We start from the raw sequence: 16,126 nt of genomic DNA on the forward strand, positions 1-16,126 counted from the left end.
AATTTTTTAGTCAGTTTCAATTTCAGTTCTTGTGATTTTGGTCCATCCATCTTTTCTATTTCATCTTGGTTTAGTCTTGGAAGATTGTATTTTTCTAAGAATTTGTCCATTTCTTCTAGGTTTTCCATTTTATTGGCATATAGTTGCATGCAGTAGTCTCTTATGATCCTTTGTATTTCTGTGATGTCTGTTGTAACTTCTCCTTTTTCATTTCTAATTTTAGTGATTTGAGTCCTCTCCCTTTTTTTCTTTATAATTCTGGCTAAGGGTTTATCAACTTTGTTGATCATTTTAAAGAACCAGCTTTTCATTTCCTTGATCTTTTCTATGGTTTTCTTAATTTCTATTTCATTGATTTCTGCTCTGATCTTTATGATTTCTTTCATTTTGCTAACTTTAGGTCTTTTCTGTTCTCTCTAGCTGCTTTAGATGTAAAGTTAGGTTGTTTATTTGTTTTCTTGTTTATTTCTTTTTCCTGTTTCCTGAGGTGGGCTTGTATTGCTATAAACTTTCCTCTACAGCTTTTGCTGCATCCCATAGGTTTTGGAGTGTCATATCTTTGTTGTCATTTGCTTATAAGTATTTTTTAATTTCCTCTTTGGTTTATTCTGTGATGCATTGGTTGTTTAGTATCATGTTGTTTAGTCTCCACATGTTTGTTTTTTTTGCAGTTTTTTCTTGTTGTTGATTTCCAGTCGTATATTGTTGTAGTCAGAAAAGATGCTTGATATGATTTCAATTTTCTTAAAGTTACTGAGGTTGGATTTGTAGCCCAGGATGTGATCCATCTTAGAGAATATTCCATGTGCACTTGAGAAGAATGTGTATTCTGTTGCTTTTGGATGGAATGTCCTACAAATATCTATTAAGTCAAGTTGGTCTAATGCTTCATTCAGGTCCTGTGTTTCCCTATTGATTTTCTGTCTGGATGATCTGTCCTTTGCTGTGGGGTGTTAAAATCCCCCACTATCATTGTATTATTGTCAATTTCTCCTTTTAAGGTTGTTAGCAGTTGCCTTATATATTGAGGTGATCCTATGTTGGGTGCCTATATATTTACAATTGCTATATCTTATTATTGGATTGATCCTTTTATCATTATGTAATGCCCTTTGTGTCTCATAATAATCTTTATTTTGAGGTCTATTTTGTCCGATATGAGTATTGCTGCTCCAGCTTTCTTTTGATTCCCATTTGCATGGAATATTTTCTTCCATTCTCTCACTTTCAATTTGTATATGTCCCTGGAAATGAAGTGGGTCTCTTGAAGACAGCATATATATGGATCTCGTTTTTGTATCCATTCAGCCAGTCTATGTCTTTTGGTTGGGGCATTTAGTCAATTTACATTGAAGGTAATTAGTAATAGACATGTTCTTATTGCCATTTTATTAATTGTTTTGGATTTGTTTTGTTGCTATTTTTTCTTCCTTTCTTCTCTGGTTCTCTCCTATTGTGATTTGATGACTATCTTTAGTGTTGTACTTGAGTTGATTTTTCTTATTTGTTTGTGTATCAATTGTAGGTTCTTGGTTTGCCATTACCCTGAAGTTTTGATATAGGAGTCTCTCTCTCTATATATATAAGAGATTGTTTTAAGTTGTTGGTCTCTTAATTTCAAGTGCATCTCCAGTGTCCTGCATTTGTATCCTCCTCTTCTCATGATTTCTGATTTTGGTAGCATATTTGTGCATGGATGATTTCCTACCTTTACTGTATATATGCCTTTATTGGTGAGCTGTCATTTGTGGTATTTTTGTCTCCTGTTGTGGCCTTTTCTTTACTGACTAAAGAAGTTCCTTTATTATTTGTTGTAAAGCTGGTTTAGTGTTGCTGAATTCTCTTAGCTTTTGCTTATCTGTGAAGCTTTTGATTTCTCCTTCAAATCTGAATGAGAGCCTTGCTGGGTAAAGTAATCTTGGTTGGAGGTTTTTTCCTTTCATCACGTTAAGTATATCATGCCACTTCCTTCTAGGCTGCAGAGTTTCTGCTGAAAAATCTGCCAATATCCTTATTGGGGTTCCCTCGTGTGTTCTTTGTTTCTTTTCCCTAGCTGCTTTCAGTATTTTCTCTTTGTCTTAATTGTGGTCAGTTTGATTAATATGTGTCTTGGGGCATTCCTCCTTGGGTTTATTATATGTGGTACTCCTTGTGCTTCCTGGATTTGAGTGAGTGGTTCCTTTCCCATGTTAGGGAAATTTTGGGCTATTATCTCTTCAAATATTTTTTCTCTCCCTTTCTCGCTCTCTTCTCTTTCTGGCACCCCTGTAATATGGATATTGATATGTTTACATTGTCCCAGAATTCTCTGAGACTGTCTTCATTTCTTTTCAATCTTTTTTTATCTTTCCTCTATTTTCTGTTCCACATCAGTGATTCCTACTAGCCTGTCCTCCATCTTGCTTATTTGTTCTTCAGCCTCCTGTATTTTGCTATTGGTTGCTTATGAATTTTTTGTTTCAGTTATTGTATTTTGCATATCTACTTGCTTAAGTTTTTTTTTTTTTTTTTTTTTTTGTCTTTTTGCCATTTCTTGGGCCGCTCTCATGGCATATGGAGGTTCCCAGGCTAGGGGTCTAATTGGAACTGCAGCTGCCAGCCTACGCCAGAGCCATAGCAACGCAGGATCCGAGCCACGTCTGCAACATACACCACAGCTCACAGCAACACCGGATCGTTAACGCACTGAGCAAGGCTAGGGACCGAACCCGCAACCTCATGGTTCCTAGTCGGATTCATTAACCACTGCGCCACGACAGGAACTCCTACTTGCTTAAATTTTAAATCTTGTATTTCTTTGCTCAATGTTTGCTTTAAATTATCAATCTTTGCCTCCAGTTTATTTCCAATATCTTGCTTCATTTTCAGCATTATTAGTCTAAAGTCTTTTTCCTGGAGGCTGATAATCTCCTGATCACTTAGGTGTTTTTCTGGAGTTTTTTCTTGCTCCCTTATCTGAATTACAGTTCTATGCCTTTTCATTTTTATTGGTTTTTGGTTTAGTCTCCTTTTTTGCAGACAATAGTTGCAGCCTCTCTTATTCTGATGTCTGCCCACCTTGTGGCTGAAGTTAGTATGGGGGCTTGCTGTAGGCTTAATGATGGGAGGGACTGGTGCCTGCCCACTGGTAGATGGGGCTGATTCCTATCCCTCTGGTGGGTGGGGCTTTGTCTCCATGTGCCTGGGTGATCTTTAGGCAGCCTGTTTACTGATGGGTGTGGCTGTGATCCCACCTGAATTATTGTTTGGCCTGGGGCTTCTCAGTACTGATGTGGGGCAAAATTTCCCAAAATGACCACCTCTAGATAAACACATGCTGATGAATATTCCCAAGACCTTTGCCTCCAATGTCCTTCCCCCACAACGAGCCACAGTCACCCCCTTTTTTCCCCAGGAACTCCTCCAAGAACTGCAGTCAGGTCTGACCCAGATTCCTATGGAGCCTCTGCTTTGCCCTGGGACCCAGAGCACATGAAAGCCTGTGTGGCACATTTCAAGAATGAGGTTTCCTTTTCCCCCAGTCCCATGGAGCTCCTGCGCACAAGCCCCACTGGCCTTCAGTGCCAGATGCTCTGGGGGCTCTTTCTCTCAGTGCCAGTTCCCCAGGCATGAGGACCTGATGTGGGGCTCAGTACTCTCACTCTTGTAGGTGAGTCTCTGTGATACAGTTATCTTCTAGTCTGTGGGCTTCCCACCTGGGAGGTATGGGATTGCTTATATCACATAATCGCCCCTCCTGCCTCTTGATGTGGCCTCCTCTTTGTCTTCTGCAGTAGGATATCTTTTTGAAAGTTTCCAGTCCATTTGGTTGAAGGTTGTTCAGCATTTGGTTGTAATTTTGTTGTTTTTGCGAGAGAAGGTGAGCTCCTTCTATTCTGCCATCTTAATTCTGTTCCTTAATTGATTTTTAATGAAGGCACTATAGAAATTCAACAGGGAAAGGAAAATCTTTTTGACAAACAATGTTGGAATAACTAAATAACTATAGAACAAAAAACGAATCTCAAATTTATACCATACACTCGAATTAAGTTGAGATGGATCATAGACATAAATGTAAGGACTAATGTTATGAAGCTTCCTAAAGAAGCTTAGGAGTTATCGTTGTTAGTTTAGGATAGGAAAAGACTTTTTAGACAGGAAACACACACAAGTTATGAATTGGACTTCATTAATATTAAAAACTTCTCAGCCTTCTCTCAGTCTGAGGCATACTTCTCTATTTTCTGACAAAAAAAAATATAACCGGAATATTTAAATAACTCTTTAGAATCAATAATAAGAAAGCAAACAATCCAATATAAAAATTGACCAAGGAATTGAACAAATACCTCATAAAAGAGGACGTGCAAATGATCAGTATGCTCATGAAAGTATGGTCAATATTACCAGCCATCAGAGGAATGCAAATTCAAACCACCATGAGATTCCATTTCACATCCGCTAGGATGACTAAAATAAGGAAGATCAGAAATACTAAATATTAATGAGAATGCATGTTGCTGATACAAATCCTTTCAGAAGATTGTTTGGCCCCTTTTCATCAAGTTAAATGTATATCTATCCTCTGACCCAGCATTTCCATTCCTATCTATTTAACCAGAGAAATGAAAACATATGTTCACAAAAACAATTTTAAAAGAATATTCATAGCTGCTTTAGTCATGATTACCCCAAATCTGGACACAACTCCAAAGGCAACCAATAGGAGAATAGACAAACAAGCATTATACACTCATAAATGGAATCACTCAACAATAAAAAGGAAGAAATTACAAGAAAATGGCTGACTCTCAAAAATATTAAGTGGAACAAAAGAAGTCAGATCACAGCATAACAACCATATTATTCCATTATACAAAGTCCAAGATCTTTGGTGGTGCTAGAAATCCAAACAGCTATTGCCTCTGGAAAGGCCTGGGGGATTGACTGGGATGGGGAATTAGGGAACATTTTGGGGTGATGGAAATGTCCTCGGTCTTGATGAGGGTTTAGATTAATTGGGTATATACATTTGTCAAAATTCACTTAAGCTCTGTGTATGTCTCTTTGGGTAAATTATAGATCAGTTTTTTTAAAAGAAAAGAGCAAGAAAATATTGAATGTTTGCTATATATATATTAGGCATTGTTCCAGGTGGTAGGAACATAGCTGTACACAACCTGACAAGAATGTTCCTGCCCTTGTGAAGGTTAATTCTCAGTTATACATTAGATGTAGAAATAAAATGCTGATGTGCTAAATTGAGCCTGGAATCACAGGTTTCCCCCTGCCTGTAGAAAGTGGCTCAGATGTCATACCTCCTCACCCCTTCCCATTGCCTGTCTTGCTGCCTTGGTGACAGGTGCTCTCAAGATGTGGGGACAGGCCAGCCCACCTGATTGGGAAGTGGTGTGCTGATTGGTATTTCCCATAGGCCACTATGTGCTAACTGACTGAAAATAAGCCCTGGAAGTAAAGCCTTCTGGAACATGTTTCATTTCTGCATAAAGAAGGATTCATTCAATGACATGCCTGGAGTGAGATTCATGGCGACAAGCTTGGTTTGGGCCGATGGTGCAGGGAGGGGAGGCAGCAGTGAGGCAGAGCCTGTGATCTTACGGGTATGCAGAGGCTGGGCCCTACAGGCAGTGGCTTGATGTGGGATCTGAGTTCCCAGACCAAGGATTGATTCCAGGCCATAGCAATGAAAGCACCGAGTCCCAACCACTAGGCCACCAGGGAACTCCCATGCTGATCTATTAAAGGCGTGATTTAAGAAGCACATTAGGCAGACCTAAAGGAGCACAAGAGAAGAGAGGCCTCCTGCTGGGACAGAAGTTTAAACCTAAGCAGCATCACAGCAACTCCAGCCATCCTATGGGCTGTCAACATCTTGCAAGTAGCTAGGCTGTATGTTTTCCCTTTGGAATAGCTAGGTCCAAACCTGTCTTGGACTGAGAAGGTAATAAGTTGACCTAAGAAGGTAAAAAGTTGTTGTGAAGACCTCCTTCTCTGTTCTAGTCTGCCCCAGAAAGCTACTCAGTCATATACTATTCCTAGGGCAGGGTTCCAAGATGTAGTATGAATATAGATGTTGGACTGGAGGGTGTTGAGATGGGTGTGAATGGGAAATTGATGGTAGGAATGAACAAGGTGACTTTCCAGGTTCTTTCAGGATCTCTTATCTATGATGTTGTTGGATGCTTTCTTTTTCTACCGAGAATCTGACAAATTTTTAATTACTGCTTATATTTATGTAGTGATTTATATTTTATAAAGCACATTTCTTATAATAATCACATCTAGCTTTACTGTGTGTGTGTGTGTGAGAGAGAGAGAGAGAATCATACATCCCCCCAATGCAGATTCTGAGAAAAGAATTCAAATGCAAGTATTTTTTTTGAAGTATGGTTTATTTATAATATTATATTAGTTTCAGGTATATAGCATAGTGATTCAATATTTTCACACATTACATGCCATTAAAAGTTACTACAAGATAATGACTGTAATTCCTAGTGCTATATGGTATATCCTTGTTGCTTCATCTATTTTATACATAGTTTGTATCTGTTAATCTCACACTCCCAATTTGCACTCCCCCTCCCCTTTTGGAATCATTAGTTTATTTTCTATATATGTGAATCCATTTCTGTTTTGCTTATACATTTCATTTGTATAGTTTTTATTTTTTATTTTTTTGTCTTTTTTATCTGTTTAGGGCAGCACCCATGGCATATGGGGATTCCCAGGCTAGGGGTCAAAATGGAGCTGTAGCTGCTGACCTACAGCATAACCACAGCAACGCCAGATCTGAGCCATATCTGGGACCACCCCAGCTCATGGCAACTCACTGAGCGAGGCCGGGGATCGAACCTGCGTCCTCATAGATACTACTCAGATTTGTTTCTGCTGAACCACAATGGGAACTCCCTCACTTGTATTATTTTTAGATATATTTATTACACATCTGTAATATCATAGAGTATTTGCTCTTCTCTGACATTTCATTAAGCATAATATTCTTTAGGTCCATTCACATTGCTGCAAATGGCAGAATCCCACTATTATTATTATTATTATTATTATTATTATTATTATTATTATTATTTTGTCTTTTGTCTTTTTAGGGCTGTACCCACGGCATATGGAGGTTCCCAGGCTAGGGGTCTAATCAGAGCTACAGCTGCTGGCCTACACCACAGCCATAGAAATGCCAGATCTGAGCCATGTCTGTGACCTACACCACAGCTCACAGCAATGCCAGATCCTTAACCCCCTGAGCAAGGCCGGGGATCAAACCTGCAATCTCATAGTTTCTAGTCAGATTTGTTTCCACTGCACCACAACGGGAACTCCCAGAATGCCATTATTTTTATGGCTGAGTGATATACCATTATCTGTTATACCACATCTTTTTCATCCGTTTTGTCTGTTGATGGGAAGTAAAAATATTTTTTATATTTGTGAAGAAATGGAAGAAAAACTGGTAAGAGAGTAGGACAATAAGACCAGTCAGCCAAGAAAATGTGCATTTTGTTGGCCAGTTATCACTGGGGAATATGAGACAGCAGCCTGAGTTGCTCTGCCTGAGAGGGAAGGTTACTGGGCTACTTAGATAGCTACCATAAGACATTGGTTGAGGGTTATTCCTTGGGGGGGATTTTCATTTCCTAGCATGTTGGTCCCACCTCTTGGGCAGCAAAGCTAGTCCAGAAAAGAAATGCAGTTGTTGGCAGCTGGAAGGTTGGAAGTGGAGCTGGTGTTCTCTCAAGTGTGAGGGAGTTGGGTGACCAGGAGCCTTGCTACACAGATTCTGCCACATGCTCCCTGTGCATTTTTGACTTAGCAGTCACAGCTCTGTGACATGGTATCATGGTCTTCATTTCAAAGAGAGGCAGCTGAGACTCAGAGAAGTTCAGTAGCTTTATCGAGGTTGAATTGCTGATGGAGAGTTGGGACTTGTGACTCCAGAGCTCATTCTTACTATACGGTGCTGTTTTGTGTTTCTTCATTCTTTAACTGCATAATAAACAAGGGGCATTTTTCTTACTTCATTTTATAAATAAGGAAACGAAGTCTCACTTGCATCAAACAAGTTGCCCACAGTCTTCCAGCTAGCTGAAAGGAGAGCCAAGCCAGCTCTCTGAAGCCCACACATATCCTGGTAAGGCACCGCCTGCTATGCACTTTACATTCCTCAGTTGCCTGCCTCCTCATTAAGGACTGTGGTTTTCCTTTGCTCTAGTCTTTAGAGGGTTTTATTTATAACTCCCCTGAAATGGGCTTCCCCTAAATCTATTGCCCCATACAGCCAGGTTTAGAGTGAATTGCCCAGACTCTCTCTTTCATCAGCCTCATTTTAGGGAGAAATTAGTTGATTTACTTGCTTTCAATTCCTAAGCCTTCATTTGTTTGTTTCCTTAATTGAACAATTTAGACCTCTAATCTTTGAAGATAGGACTATCAGAGAGGACATATAATGTGTTCAGTATAAAAATAAAATGAAGTTCAAGATCAGGTGTCCTAGAGAGAGAGATTCTGGTCAAACACAATTAGCCAATCCTTTTATGGGCTTGATTTCAGTTCCCTTTGAGCACAGAGATAAAATACCTTCCTGAGTTTCCAAGAACACCTGGTTTGGCCCCACATTACTGGAGATGTCTGAGCCACAGCTGCCTGGGTAGCAGTTGGGAAGATCTTGTTCTGCATACAGAAGCTCAGCCCATAGGGGTAAGAATTCTGACAGGGCTGAAGGAAATCAGGAGATACCACAGGTATAGAATTCACTCCCCCAAAATGGCCCAAGGAAGGCCTCCACCATGGCTTGAACTCTTCCACATAAGTGATGGGAAACTAATTCAGTTCTCCAAACCTCTGTCCCATTAGAGGTTGGCCATGATCTTACATCCAAATATCTGCCTCCCTACCTCTATGGGGAGATATGTCAGCCACAAAGGTGTGCTGCTCAGATACTCTTTCAAGAGGACCTGCTGCAAGGTTGGCCCTGGAAGGTATCTTTCAGATGCTGCAAATTGCAGTCTCCAGCAGAGCTCCCACTGAGGCCGTGCTCTCCCTGGTTTGACACCAGCCAGGAATGAGCAGAGCAGGAACACTAGCGCCATGTTATTCCTGTGCAACACAAGATTCCTGTGATGGGAAATCTTTGCTCTGGGGCTCCTGGTCTGCCCAGCAGAGACCTCAGATCTGCCCTTCAGTCTGGGGTTCTCCTGCCTATCCTCCTTTCTTAGCCCTCTCCTTTTACCTGCATGTTCTGAAGGCAATTCTCAGCTGCCCCTGCTCTTTCTTCACAAACACTTCCTCTCAAATCTGTAGCACATCTAATTCCATCTTGGTGTCCACTCTTAGAGGACTCAGACTTATATTATTGGTACAGAGAGTGGGGCTGGGGACTAGCTCATTCACCACACAGCTGGCAAAGAGAAAGCCAGCCCAAGGGAAATGTGGAGTGTGGATAATCCTTGGAATAAGATGATATGCCTCAGTTGCTGAAAATTTCATGAGTGGTGACCTGGAAGAATGTCCCAATAGAGGAGAATGGCTTTGCCAATACAGTGGTTCAGGCATTTGAAATATATGAGGGAACAATAACTATAGGCATAATCATTAGTATATTGTATTGGCACCCTGTGGAGGGATAATTAGAAACTAGGGCCATTAACAAACAATTCAGGACTACGTGTGAGAGCCAGACAGCCTCTTTGGACACTTACAAAGAGTCTCTTATCTTCTGCAGTGGAATAACGTTCATAGTTGAAGAGAAGACTCAGAGCTCCAGAAACATTTAAATGCTCAGCCAAGACAGGGATGTCATGCTAAGGTCAGGGCCCTGGCTGGGGAAATATTGGATTTTAAAACTTTGCATGAGGACATCTTGGTGGATGCTCCCACGACTTTTAGCTATGTAGACTCTCCTGAGCCTTTAAAACTTGCTAAGGCAGCCCACATCTCTCTATTAAGAGATGCTCTTCCCAGTTTCTTGGGATACAAGCAAGAACCCCAGGGGATGGGGAAAATTCATGTCTAACGTGGCTCTTAGAAATCTAAAGAAAGTAAATGGCTAACACTGAGCAAAGCAAACCTTCCTAAATTGCCCTGGCAGATGGTAGAGAAAGGAATTAAAGACCCAGGGAGGAAAGAAGACTGGAATCAATATTATATCGGAAGACTCACTTGAGGACTGGATTGCGTAGGAGAATCCAGGGGACACACCATTCATGAGGCCATCAGGAATACTCTCTGAAGTTCAGTGGCAGCAGGGGTGAGCTGGACTTACTGACAGCAACGGGAAAATGGAACCTGGAGGAAATAGAGGCCAGGTGGCAGCGCTTAACCACTGGAAGTGGGGGGGCTGCAATGGCCATAATGACTGGCAATGTCAGAGGGGCAGCCCTGGGGGGAATTGTGGAGATGGTCAGTAGACTATGGCTAAATAGATGAGAAGCAAGGAATGCCACTTAGTAACAATCAGAAGACTATAAGAATAAAAAAGGAGACTGAAGTCAGTCACCTTAATAAAAGGTCAGGATCACTTACTCAATTACTAGCCTTGAGTCAATTTTCTGATTTGAGATCTACTGACTGAAGAAGTGGCCAGATCTCCAGGAGGAAGGGCCCTATGACCCCATGGCAAGTGTACTCTCTAATGACTTCATCAGTCCTTCCTCAAAAAGACCTGTGACCATTTTCTGCAGTGACTGTACACAGGGAAATAGGAATACCCAGACGTTTCAAGAGGTATTGGACACGGAGTTACAATTGACACTTAGAGTCCCCAAATGTTATTCTAACTCCCTAACAAATGGAGACCAGGTTAGTCTGATTTACAGTGGATTCAAGGGTCCATGGACCTATACTTGGCAGTTGGAGTAACTCTTACATGAACCCCTGGCCTGTGGGTAAGAGCTTGCATAGTGAGAAGATCAAGTGGAAGTTTCCAAAGTTAGTAAAAACAATATCACATCCAAAGGTTTTTTTCTTTGATTATTTGTCTTCTGAAGGAGATGGATGATGGAAATTACTGCCACCATTTAAGATCTAAAGGATGCAGGGGGGTGGTTCATATCACATTTCTATCTAATTTACAAGTTGAAATCCCACAGATACAAGATAGATCATGGAGAATGAATGTACACCACAGGTTCAACCAAGTATTAGCCCTGATTTCAATGCTGTTTCAGACATTGTATATTTATTATTATTATTATTATTATTATTATTATTAAAATATAGTTGGCTTACAATGTGCCAATTTCTGCTGTACAGCAAAGTGACTCAGTCATAGATACATGATTATTTTTTAATAGTATTTTCCATCATCATCTGTCCCAGGAGATTGGATATAGTTCCCTGTGCTATACAGTAGGACCTTGCTGTCTATCCATTCTAAGTGTAACAGTTTGTATCTACTAACCCCAAACTCCCAGTCCATCCCACTCCCTCCTCGTCCCCCTTGGCAACCACAAGGTCATTCTCTGTCAGACATAGTATCTTTGCTACAGCCAATTAATAAGGTCTCAGGTAGATGGCTATTGAGTTGACCTCTGCTTCTTTCTACGGCAATCAGACAATCAAAAGATCAGAAACAGTTTGCATTTACATTGAACAAACAACAAAATTTATTTAGTCTTGCCCCACGTTCTGTTAATTTTCCCACTCGGTGTTGTAGTATAATCTGAAGAGATCTGAACCATCTCGAAACCAAGAGAGTGAAAACAAGAATAGCCTCCCTTGCCATCACCCTCAGTGACACCACCCCCCCACCCCGCCACGGGATTTTTGCACTTCCCATCCCCATAACTCTGGGCTTTGCAAAGTTAGAGGTTCTAGTCTCCAGAGAGGGTACACACTTATCAGGGGATACATCATGTATCCCATTGAACTTCAAGGTACAGTTTCCACCTGTACATTTTGGACTTCTAGTATCCAAGGATCAGCAGGTGAGGGGAGAAGTCACCATTTTGGCAGGATTGATTGTCCTTGATAATTCTGGTAGAGGAGGGAGGACTACTCTGACACAATGGGGACAGAGGAGAATATGTTTGAAATGCAGTAGAACCAACTGGGGACCTTTGCTCAGTGGTCCTGGGGGCTCAGACCCTTCAGCAATGAGAGATTGGGGTCTCGCATTGGGCAAACCATCAGGACCTGACCAGGCAACACTGAAAGTGAGGGCAACTTGGAGTGTATAGAGGAGAGGAGAAAGGCAATGACCAACTGCAGAGATGGGGCTGTAGTTCACCCAACTAACCTCTTCTGATTTTCTCCTCTAGAGGAGATGCCACCAGGCACTGAGGATATGCTGCTTGCTGAACATGTGTAGAGAAACGGAACTGTGTGGCACAAAGCAGTGGACATGGCAGCCATGGAAGTCTCTCTTCAAGAGAAGGTGCTCTAAGGAGGATGGTTCATGGGAAGCTTCCAGATGGGCATCTTCAGATCTGACACAGCATTTACCTGAGGGCTTGATTTTCAAGGGTTGCTCCTACCCACTGACCAAGCATGGTAAGGAGACTAGAGTTGGGCCGTAGCTGCCCAAAATGGGACTCTTCTAGTGGGCAGTCTTTGCACAGGGGCTTCCTGTTGACCTGGCTGAGACTTTATCAGTTTCACCCCAGTCTCAACCTCCTCCTACCCACTTTTCCTTTTCCCCCTCTCCTTACACAGCTGTCAGCCCCACATAGGGGTCTGAAAGCTCTTTATGCCTCCTCTGGCTTCCTCTCCCCTGTACCCTTCACAAACATTGCCTTTCTGCATGCTTTATTCTGCTTGGCTTCTGCTTCTCTGAGGACCCAAGTAGGCACAGGAGACCGTGGAAAATGGTTAAAAAAAAAAATCTTCCATAAAAAAAAAAGTAAGTGGAAAAAAAAATCCATTGCTAGATGGAAAAGTGATTGGGAAGGTATTCACTTAGCCACTTTCTGGATGTTTTCAGAAATTCAAGGAAACAAGAATAACTATCAAAGAGAAACTCTTTAGCTGAAAGCTATTTTCGAGTGTCTCCATAATTCCAAGTTGTATTAACTTGTGTGAAAGCTCTTAGAGTTGTCAGATCAAATGCTCGTTCTTTGCCATGATTTGGAAGTTTCCCTGCCAAAGTGACAAAGGACAATAATTGAACTTGTGGTCCTGAATCTTGGTTGGAAGAGAATTGGCTCAAACCTTCTCCCTCCCCATGCTCTCTGAGAGCATCCAAGGCAGCATTTCCCTTGACTTCCAGGGGAAGTCGAGGAAAAGCATTAATACATTGCATCTACAACCAGATAGGGTCCCTGCTAACACTCTTTAAAAAGCAGTTAGATGACTTGCCACTTTCACTCCATGATGTGCCAAAAAGTAAGATATAATTGTAAACCGAATTGCTGAAACTAGAGGCCAAACTGAAAAAGTGACATCCCTTGCCTTTGGTGAAAGAAATATAAATAAGGCCAAATAGGAAACGGTTGAGAAAAAAAACAGAGGCTAAAAAAAGGTCTGAAAGAGAAGAGGACTCTGCTGATTATAAAAGAAGCAGCAGGTGCACTGCCTGCAATGGACCATCTTCTCATGTCTATATTTTTTGAGTAACAGGCTTAAAGCTACTGGAAAAAAAAGTTAACCACACTCATTTTTCTTCTCCCAAGTCAATAAATGGAAAAAGGAGCTATCTATGACTCCGTTGAATCAAATCTTCTGTCATTCCATGAATGGAGGAAATAAGGAGAGGATGAAAATGGCCTTTGTTCCAATGATAACGGCGCCCGTGGCTGAGCATGAGCAACATGCCTGGAGTTTTTCGTAGCTGCTCTCACCCCCAAGGGCACTGCAAGGTGAGTCTAATTTTCCCCACTGTACAGAGCTCAGCAGACTTAGAGATGTCAGGGAACATTTCCATGTCACGAAGCTTGGACAAGGTAGAGTCCAGCCCGGTGTCTCTGTTTCCAAAGCGAGTCCATCCTCTCACCTTCTCTCCTTCAGGTGAGAGAAAGATGGAGGAGAGGCAGGAAAAGGCTGGGGGGGAATCGTATTCAGACCAATGGCAGATCCTTGCAAGGAAAGGAAAGCAAACTCGGCACCATGAGTTTTACAACATTTGGAAGCAGAGGAAGCCACACTGACAGCTGTGGGGACACTGTAGGATCTGAGGGATGATCTTAGCAGGGAGCATTTAAAGAACAGGCAGGTAATTCTTCCTCTGCTGAACTCCTTTTCCCTTCATTTGAACACATCATCTGGCCTGTATTAAGGCTTAGTAGATGTTTTGAATCAATAAGTAAATTTGTACCTCTATCAAAATAGCAGTGGCTTTTAGCCTTGTATTATAGGTACTTCTTTGTGCTTTAAATCTCTCATCCTGGGCAGTCAGTATCTGAATAGCAATAGACTCTTGCATTTACATAGCACTTTATAGTCAGATTTTGTGTACATCATTTTATTCAGAGCAATTCTATGAAGTTTGAAAGGCATTCTCTCTTCATTTCAAAGAGTTTGAGGAGTTCCTGTCATGGCTCAGTGGTAACAAACCCGACTAGTATCCATGAGGGAGTGAGTTCAATCCTTAGCTAAGAATCCAGTGGGTTAGGGATCCAGCATTGCTGTGAACTGTGGTGTAGGTTGCAGACACGGCTCGGATCCCACATTGCTGTGGCTGTGGCCGGTAGCTGCAGCTCTGACTCAGCCCCTAGCCTGGGAACTTCCATATGCTGCAGGTGCAGCCCTAAAAAGAAAAAAAGACTTTGAGGTTCAAAGAGATTAAGTGATTTACCCAAAGTCATCTACCAATGGGGAAACCTTGCTCTTGAACTAAGAATTTCTAACCTCACATCTGTTTTCTTTTGAATATGCAGTCTTCTCTTAGAAACCTTCCCCTTCTGACTCATCACTGCAGTTTAACACAGCCAAGCCCTACACCTTACTCACGAGAGTGTTCCATACATATCTGTTGGATCACTTTTATGAATGAATGACCGAGGAGGAAAGGAATAAATGAAACTTCATAAAATGACCAAATGTGGTTTATCTTTGGGCAATTTGACTCTCAGATCTGGATGAGAGGTGTTCTAGAAAATTATTCTGTCTCCTCACATTTCCCTTAAATAAATGTCCTCCCTGATGTCCTCAAGGGAGATAGTTTTACTGCCCTTTCTGCTTGAAAAATGTTTGTGTGTGGTCCTTTGAGAGAACCAAAATCTCTCTAATCAGTTCCTAGTAGTTTGGGGGATGACTCTGAGCAAATATCCCGTTAATTGAAAGAAGAATGTTGTCATCTGCCACAGAGATTTCTCATCATGTTTCATCAAATTCAAAACAGCCCCGTTTGGAATTCTTTTAGGAGCAGCGTAATTACACCGCATCCTATGGTGTTTGGAAGTAGCGCTCACAATTTGCATCACTGTCGTGAGTGGGAAGTGATCCATGCTAAATCGGGGCTGGGCCAGATGGGTCTTGCTAAGACCCTCTTCCCTCCCTCTTCAGCTCCATTAAATTAAGCCGTCCCTATGTGTATGCAAAAGACATAAATCAGTCTTTGCCTTCTGTGTATTAAAGAAATGCATCCGCTTCCATTAATTAAAAGTCAAGTGCTTCTGTTTACAGTGATCAGGGCAAAACAGACGCTTCTGCCAGAGAATTCCAGAGAAGCAGATCCTGGTCAGATGCCACAGGCCTCAGCAGGCTGGGCACCAAGAGGGACTTAGATATGAATGAGCCCGTCCTTGTCTTGGGAGGTAAGGGACAGCATCTCAGCACACCAAGGTCCTAGGCCTCTATTTCCTTGCTGCAAAGTGGCCCCATCCTGGGGACCTGGCTGGTCTTCTCCACAGGGTCACTGAACACAAGGCCCTGACTGATGAGTAGGAGCCCCTGGGCTTGCCAGTCGTATGTAGCCGCACACACTTTGTTCTGGGGTCTCCAGTTTCCTCTCGGCTCTGACAGTAGTTTCTAATTGTCCTTTTCATTCCAATGCCTATCTCCTCCCACCCCTACGCACCCTTCCCCCAGCACACATACCTGCTCGTGACCTTTTAGTGCTGTCTTCCTCTAGCCTTCTCTCCTTGCAGGTGTTGTTAAGTCATGCATTAATCATTGACATCTTAGAAAGAAGTTTAGCCAATGTGGTTCCCCTTATATACAATATTATATGTTG

The 16,126-nt window shown here is 41.8% G+C and overlaps 1 long non-coding RNA gene across 1 annotated transcript in view; it reads left to right on the forward strand.

Moving 5' to 3' along the window:
* LOC110257309 overlaps nt 1-15,702 on the forward strand; it is a 176,942-nt gene extending 161,240 nt beyond the window's left edge. Inside the window, exons 3-5 of the long non-coding RNA XR_002339760.1 lie at nt 12,276-12,507; nt 13,626-13,811; nt 15,577-15,702. This is a non-coding gene — a long non-coding RNA (uncharacterized LOC110257309). The remainder of the gene's footprint in view (nt 1-12,275; nt 12,508-13,625; nt 13,812-15,576) is intronic.

The sequence above is a fragment of the Sus scrofa genome, chromosome 16 (assembly GCF_000003025.6).
Source record: "Sus scrofa isolate TJ Tabasco breed Duroc chromosome 16, Sscrofa11.1, whole genome shotgun sequence".
Lineage (NCBI taxonomy): Eukaryota > Metazoa > Chordata > Mammalia > Artiodactyla > Suidae > Sus > Sus scrofa.